The 13,935-nt window shown below is 44.4% G+C and overlaps 1 pseudogene; it reads right to left on the reverse strand.

The window, feature by feature from the left end:
- Window positions 1-12,654: 12,654 nt before the first annotated feature.
- Window positions 12,655-12,772, reverse strand: LOC126212639 (5S ribosomal RNA; annotated as a pseudogene).
- Between the last annotated feature and the right edge of the window lie 1,163 nt (window positions 12,773-13,935).

The raw sequence follows: 13,935 nt of genomic DNA on the forward strand, positions 1-13,935 counted from the left end.
TGCTAGAACTAGTGCCGAAATGCAACAAAAGGTGCGAGATGGTTTGGACAATCGATTGCAGAGTTACATCCGGCACCATTATGATCGTTTGCATGTGAGAACACACCTGCATTGCCACCAGAGGATGGTGAAGTGTGTGTTGATGCGACTGTTTGGGTACATTTTACTGTGGCATAGCCTCGGACATGGAAGTGTGTGATGTCCTTGGAGCCGGCCGAAGTGGCCGTGCGGTTAAAGGCGCTGCAGTCTGCAACCGCAAGACCGCTACGGTCGCAGGTTCGAATCCTGCCTCGGGCATGGATGTTTGTAATGTCCTTAGTTAGGTTTAACTAGTTCTAAGTTCTAGGGGACTAATGACCTCAGCAGTTGAGTCCCATAATGCTCAGAGCCATTTGAACCATTTTGATGTCCTTAGGTTAGTTAGGTTTTAAAGTAGTTCTAAGGTCTAGGGGACTGATGACCTCAGAAGTTAAGTCCCATTGTGCTCAGAGCCATTTGAACCATTTGAACTGTGGCATATGTATTTCATTTGGTCAGGTTTTGTTATCATAACTTCACAATGACGAACAACCTGCCACCTCCATTGTAACTAAAATGATTTTGTCCTTGAGGGTTTTGCATTTTTTCGGCAGGATATATTCCATCATATGATTAGTTGTTGACGACATTGACTCATTGACAAAAAACTGCAACATTGATCTAGCGAACACCAGAAGAAAAAACGATATAGGCTTGGCTAACACTTTTCTAAGCACTGTACAGAAAGCTATTAACGGTCAACAGCTTCATTTTGACAAGACTTCCAGCAAATTTGTCCGCAGCTCGTAGTCTAGTGGTTAACGTTGCTGCCTCTTGATCACGGGGTCCCGCGTTCGATTCGCAACCGGATTGGGGATTTTCCCCGCTCGGGGACTAGGTGTCTGCGTTATCAACATTTGATCGTCATTCGGAAAAATGGCGAGATTGGACAGAATAAAGACTAGGAATTTGTACGGGCGCTGATAAACGCTTCAAATGGTTCAAATGGCTCTGAGCATTATGGGAATTAACAGCTGAGGTCATCAGTCCCCTAGAACTTAGAACTAATTAAACCTAACTAACCTAAGGACATCACACACATCCATGCCCGAGGCAGGATTCGAACCTGCGACCGTAGCGGTCTCGCGGATCCAGACTGAGGCGCCTAGAACCGCTCGGCCACCACGGCCGGCATAAACGCTTCGTTGAGCGCCCCACAAACCAAACATCGTCATCATCATCATCATCATCCAGAAGAATCGAAAAAAACCGAGTGATTAACCCCAAGTGTTCAAATTCTACTCTGTATAGGAGCTCCTCGCCACAGTTGAGAACTTTTCCCTACAATATGCTGTTTGTTCATCAACTCTTTCACAATTTGTATCTAAGTTTTTAATTCAGCATTCCAACCTATGTACTAACTCAATCCTTGACCACGCAGTGCCCGCTCACATGGTCCCACTAAGTCTAGAAGAATGTTGTTGTTGTGGTCTTCAGTCCAGAGACTGGTTTGATGCAGCTCCCCATGCTACTCTATCCTGTGCAACCTACATCCTTCTGAATCTGTTTAGTGTATTCATCTCTTGGTCTCCCTCTACGATTTTTACCCTCCACGCTGCCCTCCAGTACTAAATTGGTGATCCATTGATGCCTCAGAATATGCCCTACCAACCTATCCCTTCTTCTGGTCAAGCCTAGAAGAATAATAACGTAACACAGACAGTGATCTGTTAGGAAAGTGCACGGAAATAGCGGAATTCATCCTGGCATTCCATTTTATTTCTTTTTTTTCCTAGAGGAATAATAAAATAAAATAGAATGCCGGGATGAATTCGGCTATTTTCGAGTACTTTCCTAACAGATCACTGTCTAACGGAACTAGTGCTCTGTGTTACGTTACATAGATGTCGACGTGACGTTAATCTCTGACCACCTTTTGTTTGTTGCAGTTCATAAAGAAAATTATGATTCAGCCGAACGAAGCACAATGGGAACACGCAGCGCTAGAAGAAGACGTAAATCGCCGAATCACGCGCAACGCAGCGAATCTTAGCAGAAGGCTCAAGCCATCCATCAGGACAGAGGGATTGAGGGTTAGCCGCTACATCGGCAGTAAGCAGAGAGCACGCGGGTGTCTCCACCCGGTGATTGATGCCGCAGGTAGCGGGGAGCTAATAACGGACTTTCACTAGCTCTGCCGGAATTTACGGTCTGCCAGCCGCGCGCTCATCAGTATTCAATAACGCCCATCCATATTCAAGGGTGGACTTGATACTAGATTTTCGATCGCTGTTGCTGCCGAGCAGTTGCAGACTGTGTGTCATTCTCGTGATCGAGCATGTGCTGCTTCCCTTGCAGTAATTGCACGGAGCTGCTCTTTGAATTAAACAGCACGAGAACACACGACTCGTCTACGAATATCCACGCGTCCGATGGATAGGTTCATAAATTGACGTTCTGCATCTGTTATTCGAATACTGTGGATCTGTTGGGTATAATGCTTGTCAAAAAAAAGCAGAAACAAAACATTATATCTGGAAATTAGTTTTTCAGTAACCTGAGCTACAGTGACTTATACGAGAGTGAGTCAAATGAAAACCCTCAATATTTTTTTAAATATTATTTGTTGTGCAGAAGTGGTACAAAGCTGTATCACTTTTCAACATAATCTCCCCCACGCTCAATGCAAGTCCTCCAGCGCTTACAAAGTGCTTAAATTCCTTCAGAAAAAAATTCTTTTGGTAGTCCGCGCACCCACTCATACACCGCGTGGCGTAACTCTCATCAGAACGGAACTTATTTCCTCCAATTGCGTCTTTGAGTGGTCCAAACATATGGAAATCACTTGGGGCAAGGTCTGGTGAGTACGGTGGATGAGGAAGACACTCAATATGCAGGTCTGTGATTGTTGCAACTGTTGTACGGGCAGTGTGGGGCCTTGCAAAAGGACACCTGCTGACAGCAATCCACGTCACTTTGATTTGATTGAAGGCCACAGATGGTTTTTTTAGGAGATCTGTGTATGACGCACTGGTGACAGTGGTCCTTCTAGGCTACAAAATGCTACAAAATGACGCCTTTTTCGTACCAAAAGAGAGTGAGCCTAACCTTCCCTGCTGACGGTTCTGTTCGAAACTTCTTTGGTTTTGGTGATGAGGAATGGCGCCATTCCTTGCTCGCTCTCTTCGTTTCCGGTTGGTTGAAGTGAACCCAGGTTTCGTGTCCAGTAACGATTCCGGCAAGGAAGCCATCACCTTCTCGTTCAAAGCGCCGAAGAAGTTCTTCACAAGCATCAACAGGTCGTTTTCTCATTTCAGGAGTCAGCTGCCGTGGCACCCATCTTGCAGACACTTCGTGAAACTGGTGTGCTGTAAACATGCTGCAATGTCATTCAGTGTCACTCGGCGGTTTTCTTTCACTATGGCTTCAAATGCAACAGTGTTCTGTGGAGTCACGACTCGTTGTGCCTAACCTGGACGAGGAGCATCTTCCACTGAAGTCACACCATTTGCGAACTTCTTACTCCATTCGTAGACTTGCTGCTGTGACAAACATGCATCACCGTACTGAACTTTCATTCGTCGATGAATTTCAATAGGTTTCACACCTTCACTACGCAAAAACCGAATAAGAGTCCGCTGTCGCAAGTGGGGCGGCCATCTTTATACTGATACTGCGACGGTATGTGTGCATCTGCACTATGCTGCCACCTACAGGCCATTCTGCGCGCTGTTTGTAGCACGCTTGCCAACTTACAGGATAACGGCGCGAAATTTCGATTTGTTATTACAAATTTAAGGTTTTCATTTGACTCACCCTCGTGTGAAACACACTTTTGTGCTGGAGTGAATTATTTTTCTCAATAAAAGCTATTCTTTCAGTGAAGAAGTCCTTCCTAAACGAACTGGACGCTATCAGTTTACTTCAATGGTTCTGATATCAGGCTAATATTATTGCGCGTCACGTCGCTAAATCTCCCATTTGTGCGCTCACATCGAGCGTATGCCCCAGCCAGCTCGAAACTGATCTGCACCGGCGCCCATCCGCACCATATGGTCTGCTGTTCTCTGAAATTACTCTGAAGTAATGCACCAAATTCATTTTCGTTTTGTGTCGTGGTTAGAAATTATAGTGGTTTGTAACCTCCACGCTATGTTTGTTTCTGTTGAAATTCAGCCTAAATTTACCTCCCACTCTACAAAAGTCTAGGTATTACCGAAACTATGTCCCTACCAACCATTATTCAACTTAAACTCGTATGCTAATCTTTGACTAAACAGACCTTAATTTGAACTGAGCTGTAACTGATTTGAATACAACTTGTGTTTATACTAAATGCGCAACCGAGGTAAAACAGTTAGCTTCCAAGATGCTACTCCAGGCAGGTGTAAAATGAATGTGAGCAACGGAAATCCTGAACGCGAGAATGAAGATTTGGCCGTGTTTGACTACCCCCTGAAGCAGATCTTAGGATTTCTTAATGGTGATTATCTCCTCCTTCTTGCACTTTAACATATAAATTACAACATAAACATAACTGAACGATTAAGGGGACTAATAATTACCAAATGATAAATGCTGTTCCGCCTATACATTTATTGTAGATTAAATCCCATTTATATTACAAATGTTTATATATCAATGTCCAATGGACATAAAGCCCTGCGAATGAGTTTCCTAATTAATACAATTGATCAACTGCCCAAATCTGCTCCTTTTATGGCCACGCGACCTAATATAAATAATGTCAGACGACTGACAATGTCTAAGTACTAAACAGTAGAAGACACTACTTTCAAAGATGATCTACAGTGGTGTGCAACCTCTATGTAAATAAAACTTACGTGATCACAGCTGTTTAGCTTTATACCACTAATAAGCCAAATCACTTAGAAATATCACCGTTCTCACACACAAATAAAGAAAAGATGTTATGTTGACATGTGTCCAGAAACGCTTAATTTCCATGTTAGAGCTCATTTTAGTTTCGTCAGTATGTACTGCTGTACTCCCTCGATTCACCGCCATTTGGCCCAATTGAAGGAAGGTAATGTTGACTTCGGTGCTTGTGTTGACATGCGACTCATTGCTCTACAGTACTAGCATCAAGCACATCAGTACATAGCATCAACAGGTCAGTGTTCATCACGAACGTGGTATGGCAGTCAGTGCAATGTTTACAAATGCGGAGTTGGCAGATGCCCATTTGATGTATGGATTAGCACGGGGCAATAGCCGTGGCGCGGTACGTTTGTATCGAGACAGATTTCCAGACCGAAGGTGTCCCGACAGGAAGACGTTCGAAGCAATTGATCGGTGTCTTAGGGAGCACGGAACATTCCAGCCTATGAATCGCGACTGGGGAAGACCTAGAACAACGAGGTCACCTGCAATGGACGAGGTAATTCTTCGTGTAGTTGACAATAACCCTAATGTCAGCATCAGAGAAGTTGCTGGTGTACAAGATACCGTTGACCACGTCACTGTATGGAGAGTGCTACGGGAGAACCAGTCGTTTCCGTACTGTGTACAGCGTGTGCAGGCACTATCAGCAGCTGATTGGCCTCCACGGGTACACTTCTGCAAATGGTTCATCCAACAATGTGTAAATCCTCATTTCAGTGCAAATGTTCTCTTTACGGATGAGGCTTCATTCCAATGTGATTAAATTGAAAATTTTCACAATCAACATGAGTGGGCTGACAAGAATCCCCACGCAATTGTGCAATCACGTCATCAACACAGATTTTCTGTGAACGATTGGGCAGGTATTATTGGTGATGTCTTGATTGGGCCCCATGTTCTTCCGTCTGCGCTCAATGGAGCACGTTATCATGATTTCGTGCGTGATACTCTACCTGTGCTGCTAGAACATGTGCCTTTACAAGTACGACACAACATGTGGTTCATGCACGATGGAGCTCCTGCACATTTCAGTCGAAGTGTTCGTATGCTTCTCAACAACAGATTCGGTGACCGATGGATTGGTAGAGGCGGACCAATTCCATGGCCTCCACGCTCTCCTGACCTCAACCCTCTTGATTTTCATTTATGGGGTCATTTGAAAGCTCTTGTCTACGCAACCCCGGTACCAAATGTAGAGACTCTTCGTGCTCGTATTGTGGACGGCTGCGATACAATACGCCATTCTCCAGGGCTGCATCATCGCATCAGGGATTCCATGCGACGGAGGGTGGATGCATGTAACCTCGCTAACGGAGGACTTTTGAACATATCCTGTAACAAAGTGTTTGAAGTCACGCTGGTACGTTCTGCTGCTGTGTGTTTCCATTCCATGATTAATGTGATTTGAAGAGAAGCAATAAAATGAGCTCTAACATGGAAATTAAGCGTTTCCGGACACATGTCCACATAACATATTTTCTCTCTTTGTGTGTGAGGAATGTTTCCTGAAAGTTTGGCCGTACCTTTTTGACGGCACAAGACGGCCCTCCGACTAATATACTCTAATACTGTCTTCTCCTCTCTGTGTTCTACAGACTAGAAACGCGAACTCCCAGCCACAAGGGTGGTGTTCAGATAACGTCTCTACCTGAGTACAGACACAGGAAGTACTCTCAATCACTGAACACTGTGTACTCAACGACGACTCCCAACCCAGAGGCGAAGTCCAGAATCGTATAAGATCGCAACAGTACAGTTTCTAATCGTTCTGACTGTAAAATCTTCTGAGAGCTAAAACAGCAAGTCTGTCTGTACCACCAAAGCTCATACTGAGCGACCATCAAACCTGGGTGCTCAAAACGGAAGACCTCTTCTTTCCACTACTGGCTGCCCGGCAAAGCTCGGCTCCCCTCCCTCGTAACTGAGGAGGCGAATCATATCCTCGAAACCACAGAATATTCTCCTTGTCTACAGATTTTTCTGAACGCCGACCAATCATATTTTAGTCTTTTGTCGTCCAGCGCGGAAAGTTTGCGAGGAAATACCTATACTCATAAAATGGTACGCTTCTCAGAGTAAATATCTTAAGAAATAACCCAGCCTGCGATTTCCGAGGTAACGCTTCCTCGTTCCTCTCTGCTGCGTCCAAGATTTTCAGAGTTTCCGAAGTATTAGCCGGTTATCCATCCATCCTTACTACAGGATCGGCCGGCCGCCACTGTATTGTGCTTCCGCGCTCAGGTGCCCAGGCCGTCCGTCTTGGCTCTTCCTGTGTGAAGCAGGACTAGCACACCTGTGCGGGCTTTTCCACCCAGGGCTTTAGTTCCACCTGACGTTTCATTTCCACTGGCGTTCCAACCTCTATTAGTATAGGAAATCATTCATCACGCCGTTTTGATAATAAAGACACTCCGTCACCTTAACAACTATTTACAAGGTGTACGTGGCAATGTCTGTCTTCTTTAAATATTCATATATACGATATACAACCTAACAAATTATACCTAATAGAGGTTGTAAATCATAGCAATGTATGTAGATGAGTGCATGTAAAGTGCGAAATTATAGCCACCTTACAGCCTGGTCCTAATCAAAATGTCCACTTGCGTCACGTCTTAAAGCATCGTTGCAGATTTCTAGAAAGTACAACAGCAAACAGCAAGATGGCAGCAGATAAGCTATATTTTTATTTACAAATAAAATTTCCAACTGTTGCATACCACATGCGGTAGCGTGTAATGATAAACAGTGTGGGTTGTGAGAGTAACTATTCCTATCAAAAAAATGGTTCAAATGGCTCTGAGCACTATGGGACTTAACTACTGAGGTCATCAGTCCCCTAGAACTTACTACTACTTAAACCTAACTAACCTAAGGACACCACACATCCATGCCCGAGGCAGGATTCGAACCTGCGACCATAGCGGTCGCGCGGTTCCAGACTGTAGCGACTAGAACCGCTCGGCCCCTCCGGCCGGCTAAATTCCTATGAAATGACATTTCAAGACAACGATTTTAGAATGAAGTACATATTCAAAAAGACAGAGTGAATTCTCGAGTGCTCTTCACAGTTAACATAGGTCTGAACATACCATGCTTAACAATGTGAACAATGATTTAAAGAGGGTACAATGTTAAAAGAGAATTTCTATAAAAATCAAACAGCATAATCAGTCAATATGTTACTGCCTCTCACAGAAGTGGGTCGGTCGTTCTTTCAGCGCTGAGCCAGTTAACTAGCTGACAACCATCATTCCGACAAACTAGCTCAGCAATGCTGCTGTCTTATCTCAAACTTCTTCTCTTCAAAAACTAATAACATTATTCTATATATATATATATATATATATATATATATATATATATATATATTACTTTAATATTTCAGTGTATTCGTTGTATCCATTCTTGCTGTCCCTTACAATCAGGTTTTCTTCATCCAACACATATAATCACAAGTCAACACAGCACTACAGAATACGTTCATTACGCACCAAACTTCAACTAAGAATGTATCAGACTGAGCCACTACAAAACCAAAGATTGTTTAACAGTAACTTAACTTGCTCTCCCTCTGATGCGCACATCGATAACATGCAAAAACCAAAATGACATGACCACCTTACAGCTTAATTAATTGTGTACCCCGCTCAGTTTCTTCGTTTTGAGACATCGGATGACTCATGGGATAATTATCTGCGTCGAATTTTGCTGTACTTTCAGGCAAGTGCTATCATGGATGTTGCCCACAACAGTGCTTTACTTCTTTCATCCACTAGAAATTTACACGAAATAGTACAGAACTTAATACCCTTTAACATAACCAAGTAGTTTGTCATTTTCTGTTACCTGTGATTTTCTGCCTATTCATTGCGGCCATCAAAGTCCTAGAGTAGCCACAAGTATAAAAGTTAATCATATTTGCAATGTCTGTGTTTTCCTTGAGGCGACTGCTCGCGTAAAGCGGGAAATTCGGGTCTGAGTCCCAGTGCGGCTCAGATTTTCATTTGTCATGAATACATTGTGCAACTGAAGTCTGATCGTATTCGCAGTTCCGAATACATCTAGTCTATAAAATATAATCAATGAGACAAACCGTCTTCTCAATCGTGCGTGACCTGGGCTGAAAATTTACAAGCTTTATCTCCTCACTGAATTGCGCATGTAAACAGTGCAGTGAATCTAATGCTAAATAACTTATTAGGGCTTATTAGAGCTGCGAATGTTCGAGAAGCTTTCGATCGAAAAAGTGTAGAGCGAAAGCACTTTCGTCATCTGCTCTTTATCTCTCTTAAATATTGCACTTAGCTAAATCACTTGAGGTTGCTTCTGCAACCAATAAAGTTTCTGAGAACAATATTACAGTGTCTGCCATGTCAAGCAATAGACATTGTAATCACCAGGTAACAGATGAAATATCTGCATATCGTTTTCTCTCAGACTCCACCAGCTTGCAGTATTCATGCTATACTTGTTGGGATAAGAAGTACAGGGTGATTCAAAAAGAATACCACAACTTTAGGAATTTAAAACTCTGCAACGACAAAAGGCAGAGCTAAGCACTATCTGTCGGCGAATTAAGGGAGCTATAAAGTTTCATTTAGTTGTACATTTGTTCGCTTGAGGCGCTGTTGACTAGGCGTCAGCGTCAGTTGATGCTAAGATGGCGACCGCTCAACAGAAAACTTTTTGTGTTATTGAGTACAGCAGAAGTGAATCGACGACAGTTGTTCAGCGTGCATTTCGAACGAAGTATGGTGTTAAACCTCCTGATAGGTGGTGTATTAAACGTTGGTATAAACAGTTTACAGAGAATGGGTGTTTGTGCAAAGGGAAAAGTTCTGGACGGCCGAGAACGAGTGATGAAAATGTAGCACGCATCCAGCAAGCATTTGTTCGCAGCCCAGGAAAATCGACTCGCAGAGCTAGCAGAGAGCTGCAAATTCCACAATCAACTGTATGGAGAGTCCTACGAAAAAGGTTAGTTATGAAACCTTATCGTCTGAAATTGGTTCAAGCACTGTCTGCAGCTGATAAGATTAAAAGAATCGATTTCTGTGATTTTATCCTTGCTCAAATGGAAACAGATGAATCTTTCGTTTCAAAGATTGTGTTTAGTGATGAAGCAACTTTCCACACTAACGGGAAAGTCAACCGTCACAATGTCTGTATATGGAGCACTGAGAATCCGCGGGAAACAACTCAGTCAAGTTTTTGGTCCCTTTTTCTTCGAAGGTGCTACTGTAACTGGACTACAGTATCTGGAGATGTTAGAGAATTGGCTGTTCCCTCGGCTCGAACAAGAAGCACAACAATTCATATTTCAGCCGGATGGAGCGCCACCACATTGGCACTTATCTGTCTGTAACTACCTGAACGTCAACTACCCGAGGCGATGGATCGGCCGCCAGGCAGCCCGTGACAGAGCACTTCATCACTGGCCTCCAAGAAGCCCTGATCTTATCCCCTGCGATTTTTTCTTATGGGGGTCTGTTAAGGATATGGTGTTTCGGCCACCTCTCCCAGCCACCATCGATGATTTGAAACGAGAAATAACAGCAGCTATCCAAACTGTTACGCCTGATATGCTACAGAGAGTGTGGAACGAGTTGGAGTATCGGGTTGATATTGCTCGTGTGTCTGGAGGGAGCCATATTGAACATCTCTGAACTTGTTTTTGAGTGAAAAAAACCTTTTTAAATACTCTTTGTAATGATGTATAACAGAAGGTTATATTATGTTTCTTTCATTAAATACACATTTTTAAAGTTGTGGTATTCTTTTTGAATCACCCTGTAGTTTGTTTCGGATACTCCTTCCACCTCTTCGGGAAATGCTTCCCAAGGTGCTTTTCAAAGCCAACGTTGAGCTCTGTGCAAGCGACAACCTAGGAGCAATAAGACCTTAAGATCGAATATCCGCCACAACATTGTCAACATGCTCAAACGCACTGCATCTACGAAATTCTCGCCTCAAGTGGTGCGATAACCTCTGCAGTCCGGAAATATCATATGTGATATCTCCAGGTTTTATTTTTATTCCCAAGTAGGTAGGCACCAGCTCATCCTCCGGGTTTCCTCTCGTTCCGAGAGCTCAGTCACCTGCTGCGTTCGATGCGGCCGCGCACTGACAGCCATAAAAATTAAGTCAGAGCCGTATGCGTTCCTGAAATGACGCACATGAGTGATGCCAGCAACATTACGCCTTCCCACACCATAGCACTTTGAAAGTTTTGTTATCAAAAATTATTGTTATGGTTAGCCTGGTGGAAGTTATATCATAAAAAATTATCATTATTATTATGGCAACAGATTCACGAAAATGTATAAAGCCCTATTTCTAATAATATCATCGTAATCTATACATTTACTCTAAAAATTTCTCGGCTATCTAAATTTATTATCGGTATCATTAAAATCTGACTGTAGCCATACAACTTGTATAGTGAATATCCTTATTCCAAAATGTCAATATTCAACCATTTTCTAGAACTTCCAACCATCGGACATGTTAGTATTCTGATTGGGAACAAAATAGCATAAATTAATTACTCTCCTATAAATCATTAACAAATCTGTTCTCTTGTTCACACTGCGATTTTAAATTATTCTCTAACGTCTCGTAACAGTTGTACGTAGTTTACATGCACGCAACAGACAACTTTCCTCCTTCTGCCACTGCAACTGCATGAACGTTCTGCATGCAGGAAGATGCTAAAATAATTCAAAAGAAATACTACGATGCAGAGTGCAAGGGATGATCACTACTACTGATGCAACTACTCCCCTTTTTCCAGAATGAGATTTTCACTCTGCAGCGGAGTGTGCGCTGATATGAAACTTCCTGGCAGATTAAAACTGTGTGCCCGACCGAGACTCGAACTCGGGACCTTTGCCTTTCGCGGGCAAGCGCTCTACCATCTGAGCTACCGAAGCACGACTCACGCCGGGTACTCACAGCTTTACTTCTGCCAGTATCTCGTCTCCTACCTTCCAAACTTTACAGAAGCTCGGAGACGAGATACTGGCATAAGTAAAGCTGTGAGTACCGGGCGTGAGTCGTGCTTCGGTAGCTCAGATGGTAGAGCGCTTGTCCGCGAAAGGCAAAGGTCCCGAGTTCGAGTCTCGCTCGGGCACACAGTTTTAATCTGCCAGGAAGTTTCATATCAGCGCACACTCCGCTGCAGAGTGAAAATCTCATTCTGGAAACATCCCCCAGGCTGTGGCTAAGCCATGTCTCCGCTATATCCTTTCTTTCAGGAGTGCTAGTTCTGCAAGGTTCGCAGGAGAGCTTCTGTAAAGTTTGGAAGGTAGGAGACGAGATACTGGCAGCAGTAAAGCTGTGAGTACCGGGCGTGAGTCGTGCTTCGGTAGCTCAGATGGTAGAGCGCTTGCCCGCGAAAGGCAAAGGTCCCGAGTTCGAGTCTCGGTCGGGCACTCAGTTTTAATCTGCCAGGAAGTTTCACTCCCCTTTTTCTTTTTTTATAGAAATTAAATGACCAGGATGGGTGTAATAAACAATTCTGAAAAGTACTCCGTCTTCAGGCCACAAGTGGCCCATCGGGACCATCCGACCGCCGTGTCATCCTCAGCTGAGGATGCGAATAGGAGGGGTGCGTGGTCAGCACACCGCTCTCCCGGTCGTTATGATGGTTTTCTGTGGCCGGAGCCGCTACTATACGGTCGAGTAGCTCCCCAATTGGCATCACGAGGCTGAGTGCATCCCGAAAAACGGCAACAGCGCATGGCGGCCCGGATGGTCACCCATCCAAGTGCCGACCACGCCCGACAGTGCTTAACTTCGGTGATCTGGCGGGAACCGGTGGATCCACTGCGGCAAGGCCGTTTCCTTAACAATTCTGAAGAGGTGCAAAAATTAAAAGAATCAATAAACACTTTTGATCTACTGTATTCCTATAACTGACTATTCACACACTGGTAAACTTTGTTCAGACTTTTCTTGTGACAGTTTCATTAGCAAAAACTTTAATTATTCCACAATGTCTTTAATCAATTATCACGTGTCTGGTCACAACGAAAAACAGATACTTTCAATGTATGAGAACACAAATCTGGCAAAAATCCCTCCAGTGCGCGAACAAGTAACAACTCCAGGCAGCAAAAAGGGCAAATGACCAAAACTCCTCGATGAATACAAAAGTCTCCCCTGGCGCATCTAGGACGGTCAGGGCAGGCTGAGACCTCTTCTGACGCGCTGCTTCTCTTGACGCCACACCCGAGAATAGCACCCAATCTACTCCTTGTTGATCCCGTCCTCTTGGCACCTTCGCAAACTGTACATTCCTGTTAAATGTAGTTGCAATTGCCCCCCGCTACATGACCTGGGTACCTTCTTGCCTATGGCACAATGTAGCGGTCATTTGCTGCTGTAGCTGAGAGTGGCACGGCTACTGCATGGGGACGCTCTCTTTGCTCCACGGTCAGTACGTCGTGTTCCTTTACGTCCAGCTTTCACAGCTGGAAGACCACTGGGAATATCCTCCCGTACTTTCCACCGAGTAGTTAACAGGTTATTATACTGTGTCCATCTCGCTCTTAAGGTTTGCAGATGGCTGTATTTTCAGTTATCCAACGGCCTTGCCACAGTGATAACACCGGTTCCCGTCAGATCACCGAATTTAAGCGCTGTCGGGCTGGCCTAGCACTTGGTTGGGTGACGATCCGGTCTGCCGAGCGCTGTCGGCAAGCGGGGTGCACTCAGCACTTGTGAGGCAAACTGAGGAGCTACGTGATTGAGCAGTAGCGGCTCCGGTCTCGTAAACTGACATACGGCCGGGAAAGCGGTGTGCTGACCACATGCCTCTCCATATCCGCATCCACTGACGCCTGTGGGCTGAGGATGACACAGTGGCCGGTCGGTACCTTTGGGCCTTCGTGGCCTGTTCTGGTGGACTTTAGTTTTAGTTTAGTATTTTCAGTTCGAATAGGAGCTGTCAACAATGCAAATGTCGTGTGGCTAAGGCCTCCCGTTGGGTAGACCGTTCGCCTGGTG

The sequence above is a fragment of the Schistocerca nitens genome, chromosome 1, assembly GCF_023898315.1.
Source record: "Schistocerca nitens isolate TAMUIC-IGC-003100 chromosome 1, iqSchNite1.1, whole genome shotgun sequence".
NCBI lineage: Eukaryota > Metazoa > Arthropoda > Insecta > Orthoptera > Acrididae > Schistocerca > Schistocerca nitens.